Here is a 5,878-nt window from a genome sequence, read left to right as displayed (position 1 = left end):
TTGATCTGAGTCGGCTACGAGCCTATACGCACTAACCATCTACGTGGGAGTAGTTATGGGTATCCCGACGTCGTGGTATCAGCCGAAGCACTTCAGACGTCAGCGACGGAGCGGCGCGCCGAATTGGACTGGAACGCCACTAGGCTAGGTCTGCTTTCGGCCGCCCTCGCAACGTGCAGGTGTGCTATGGGCGATGGGACCAGACCCCTGTGCGCTTAGGTTTATACCGGTGTGCTGGCCTCTCTGTTGTGCCTAGGTGGGGCTGCGACGTGTTGATCTTCCGAGGCCGGGCATGACCCAGGAAAGTGTGTCCGGCCAAATGGGATCGAGCGTGTTGGGTTATGTGGTGCACCCCTGCAGGGAAGTTAATCTATTCGAATAGCCGTGATCTTCGGTAATAGGACGACTTGGAGTTGTACCTTGAGCTTATGACAACTAGAACCGGATACTTAATAAAACACACCCTTCCAAGTTCCACAGACAACCCGGTGATCGCTTTTCCGCAGGGCGACGAGGAGAGGATCGCCGGGTAGGATTATGCTACTGCGATGCTACTGGAGATGCTACTTGGAGATGCTACTTGGAGATACTACTTGGAGGACTCAATCTACTCTCTTCTACATGCTGCAAGACGGAGGCTGCCAGAAGCGTAGTCTTCGACAGGATTAGCTATCCCCCTTTTATTCTGGCATTCTGCAGTTCAGTCCACCGATATGGCCTTTTACACATATACCCATGCATATGTAGTGTAGATCCTTGCTTGCGAGTACTTTGGATGAGTACTCACGGTTGCTTTCTCCCCCCTTTTCCCCCCTTCCTTTCTTTTTGGTTGTCGCAACCAGATGCTGGAGTCCAGGAGCCAGACGCCACCGTCGACGACGACCCCTACTACACCGGAGGTGCCTACTTCTACGTGCAGACCGCTGACGACGACCAGGAGTAGTTAGGAGGATCCCAGGCAGGAGGCCTGCGCCTCTTTCGATCTGTATCCCAGTTTGTGCTAGCCTTCTTAAGGCAAACTTGTTTAACTTATGTCTGTACTCAGCTATTGTTGCTTCCGCTGACTCGTCTATGATCGAGCACTTGTATTCGAGCCCTCGAGGCCCCTGGCTTGTATTATGATGCTTGTATGACTTATTTTATATGTAGAGTTGTGTTGTGATATCTTCCCGTGAGTCCCTGATCTTGATCGTACACATTTGCGTGCATGATTAGTGTATGATTGAATCGGGGGCGTCACAAGTTGGTATCAGAGCCGACTGCCTGTAGGAATCCACCTTCCACACTCCTTGGCCGAAGTCGAGTCTAGACATTGCAACAACTTTTACTAACTTGGCTGTGTGCCTTATGGGCCCACGTCGCCATCGGGTGGTAGTAGGATCTTTTACTCCTCGACCTATACTCTGGGATTCTGAACCCTCTTCTATTCGGGTTAAACGATTTTTACTAAAAACTAACTTTAGGTTCTCAAAAATACTTTCTCCCGGAGAGCCCCTTCAGTCCAGATGGTCACCGACTGCACCAGAAGATTTCGGAGATACTCTTTGATATTCTCTCGAGACTTTGTGCCCATCACTTTTGCTATTCCCGACCACCGATAAATCCTTATGGATAACTACTTACACTTGCCATTCTTACGATCATTCCCCATTGTTCTTGTTATTACAAGATACCCGAAGTTTTCTCTATTGTTCCGAGAATACTTCGTGCCTACTGCCTAGCAGTTCTTTGCCACATGAATACCCCTTCGAATAAATCCTCGCACTTGTCGAGTATCCGCTCATCCCTAGTTGTTCATGTGTTTCACAAGAGTCTTCGAAATAATATTTGATCTTCCGAAAATCCTTTGGGGCCTTTGGCTCTTGAAATTCTTGCTTGCTTGCATTATGGATAATCCCATAAGTCTCGTAGTCATATTGACATTCCTTGTCATTACCATTTTGAGTCTGTTGACTCAATATGTTTGCGAATACACGCAATCATCATTGATCCTTATAAATTACTTTTCCGGCTGAGCTGCCATTCTTTTTACTGGAATTGGTTCTCGACCAACCCAATTGTCTTTGATTGTACCCTACGGCTATTCAACTTATCCACCCCTAATCAGAGCATTGCTTCTGATCCCTTGATTTGGAAATCATAATTCCTTTGCATTTGACAATTGAGTTAGTCAGTTGTTTCTATAATTTGCTTCCTCTAGTTGAGTACCGATGCTCACGTCAGATCCCTTGTGGACCACCAGATCCTTTGTTGGATTTTATCTGACAATGCCCTTCATATTCAATAAACTTGTGAGCCTTTTTCTCGGATACATAATGCCTTTGGTAAATTGTATCGTCTGCTTCCTCAACCATGCTCTGCCTTCAAGCTTGAGTTAATTACTTCTAAAAGATTCTGGTATAGGATTCTAAGATGCCCCGATGGGTTGAACCTATGCCTTCCTTAATATGTGTGAACTCGAAAGTTTTCACGAGTCGTACTCTTCTGGTATTTTGCCAGATAAAATTTCAACGCTATAACTTCATCGAAAGCGAGAAGTGAATGAAAGGGTATGCATTGGAGAAGTGGGAGTCGACCTTGAACTTTGTGTTCATGCCCATGGACACGATGTATATCCTATCATGGAAGCTACTTGTAACAATAACTATTTCCTTGATAACTAACATATGGTATCTGTGAATTGATCCCTTGCAACCGTGGTTCCGACCATGATTCTTCTTCTTTGATCTCACTTCTCGGACAAGTTAAAACAATTGTCTCCTATGGATCAATACCCCAGTCCACCCTCTATTTTGATCTGTCGTCGAGTATTACCCCCTGGTATCTCGAGATTATCATGGAACTGCATAACTTCTTATGAGTTCTTCATCAAGTGCTACGTTCCCACTGATTCCAATTTTTCACGGGCTCTGAATTACTAAACACTCAAAGACACCAATATCTGAACCGAGTCCACACTACGGTTCAACAACCCTTCGGTAAGCTTCTATAAGTACGAGTTTGCACCCGATCACATCATTCCTAGCCTGATCGGCTATATCATTAACATGCTAAATTTTAACTGTGCTACCGGGTCCTTCCCCTCGGAGCACAAAATTCGACGGTGAGCTAATCTTACAATCGATCTTCCTCGTCATACCGTTGGTCCTTGGACAGCAAGCTTGATTTCGAGTTTGTGTCCTACCCATGGTTCCAATAACCTTCCGCTTCATTATTCCTTTGACTTGATGTCATCACTGATTGATTACATCTTCATGAAATCTCTCGACAAATGCGTCGTGATCATCATCAACCTTATGAGCTCTTCCAGGATATCAATTGAGTTCATGATGAGAAATACCATCCTTGCACCTGATGATTTGTGTTACCTTTGACCACTTATTTGCCTTCCGTTCAACACAAACTTGTTCGTGTTTTGAGTTATACCTTGAGATCCCTACTATTTAGCATTTGTTCTTTCTTACCTTGGAGTATTACCATCTTTTGGTATCAAGGATGTTGTGAGGACTGCTCCACCTCTTAAAGAGTTCTTGGTATAGTGATACTACTCACCATCACCACTCTTTCATGGTCCTCGTGTTGATTCCAAACGGGGTACCAACAAGTGAACGGTGCTGTTTGGATCCTGCACTCCTAGCAACCCTATTGCCTTGAAGTTAATAGTCAGCCGTTCATTCTTAGTCTATTGATTATTGAATCACCATTCCGACATTGGTCGTGCAACCCAACCCGTATTCCGGGCGCACCGTTCAACCAATGTTTAATTATGTATGTTTTCCTCGAGCATATCCCATTTTATTGTTTCATCTGACAGATGTTATCCCCTTATCCACATAATTGTGGAGATCCATCTTTTGGATACCTCGTTGAATTATCGCTGAGTCCATCAGCCACCTCATCATCCCCTCCTTGGGTTAATGATGAACTCTTGTTAACGGAAATCACTTCTTAGTTCATTTCCCGAGAATCTTACAGTGTCATCCCGTCAATTTGTATTGCACCTTTCTTCTCGGGCATCCTGAGCCTGAGGTATCCTGACACCCATCATATCTGAATCTCCATCAGATATGATGGTTGGAACATATTTTCAAGAGTTATAACATTGGTCCTTTGATGACCTGGTAACATGATGTCATGCCTAGCACCCCCCCTGGGTGGAGGACCTATTATTGTAGTATCCTTTTTAGCAAGTTTAGCCATTCTTTCCTGAGGAAATTGTAAGACTTATCCTACAAGTTGTTCCTAATGGATCCTTCCTATATCCAAAGTCTGACCTTGTGCTTGAAGACCATGTCAATGCTATCTCGAAGCATGTCTATGGTACTCCAATTTTCAACAAGAACATTTGAAGCCCAATGTTAAATTTTTCCTGCTCAATTATCCAAACACCGCTGTATGGGTAATATAATGAAATTTCTCTCCCCTACCTAAGGAGTTTTCTACATAATATCCTGTCATGGATATCATGCTCTGCTTGTCCTTGGGAAGGATATACCCTTGATATACGTGTTTAAGCACATTTTCCTTCCCGTTGTTTTGTTCAAACTTACTTGCAAATTACTTAACCGAGCAGTGGTAATCCCCTGCTTAGGTAAACACCTCGGTGTACCTTCCTGTCTCGTGTAACCCTGTTTCTACTGTTGATGACTTCCGGTAACCGCCGATGGACGAGAACTTTGCCTATTCGTCTGCCTCGTTCAACGAGCAGGAAAATGGTTCTCTTCGTCCCTCGCCCTTGGTATCGACATTGTTGACAACAAAACCGACAGGCTATCCTCTGACATACCTTGTTATCTTGACCGTGCAAATATTAGTGCCTTCCTGCTTTTAACCCACATGGTGGGCCCATAACCCACAGTTCCACAGGATCGAAACCTGACTCTCCTGTACACCCTGTTGTCAGAGTTATTCCTCATGCTTGACTTTGTATGTAATTCACGGGCCACTTGCCTGTTGATCTATTCTGGTATCGGACACAATACTTATTCTCGTTGCTCTGAACCCCTTTCGCACTCTGCTTCAGGCAATGAACGATTGCCTATCCGCTTGAAACCTCTTATTACATCGTCTTACTTTGCTCTCGATGTGTGTCATTTGTTCAACTCGAGAGCTACTCATATGTTTATTCCTGGGATACCCCAGATGAATTTCCCTTATAACATCCTATCATTGTAGAGCTGCCCCTACCTATTTGTAAGTACGATGGAGCTCCCCGAAGAAAGGACGACAAACTTCATCATGATGACCTGAAGCAGAGGACTGAAGACATCAATGTAATGAATCAACTTCTTCGAGAAGAGCAAGCCAGGATGAGAAGTCCCGCTAGATTCGTTACCAGACCTCCCCCCTTACTCTACCTCTTAAATCTCGGGACGAGATTTCTTGTAGTGGAGGAGAATTGTGACGCCCGGGTAATCAAGCTACAGTAACCTCTACAAATGATGCCATGTCACCACGATTACTGTTGCGAATCTCGTGTTAGTTCAGATCCAAGCCAAATTCAAATTTTAGTTAAAGTCAAACATTAAAAGTTTCCAATAGTCAAATCAAAAATGTTCAAAAATTGTAGCAACTAAATCATAATCAATTATGGTGGAGGAACCACACTTTTATGAAATGATTAAATACTCTAAAGTGAATGAAACCATAGCAAAACAATTATTCAAATGATTTTAAATAATAAACAAATGTTAAACTAGTTTAATTGACCGCCAAACTTTTTATGGTAGAGGGATGTTCTGAAACCTTATTTTAGGAGCTATGGTCATATTTTATAAAAACTAAAATAAAGTATGACTAAACTAAAACAGAAAAGAATAAATAAAAAGAAAAGACAAAAGGTAAAACAAAAAAAAATAAAAGAGAGGGAGAGAACCCC

The sequence above is a fragment of the Triticum dicoccoides genome, chromosome 5A, assembly GCF_002162155.2.
Source record: "Triticum dicoccoides isolate Atlit2015 ecotype Zavitan chromosome 5A, WEW_v2.0, whole genome shotgun sequence".
Lineage (NCBI taxonomy): Eukaryota > Viridiplantae > Streptophyta > Magnoliopsida > Poales > Poaceae > Triticum > Triticum dicoccoides.
This window is presented reverse-complemented; position numbering follows the sequence as displayed.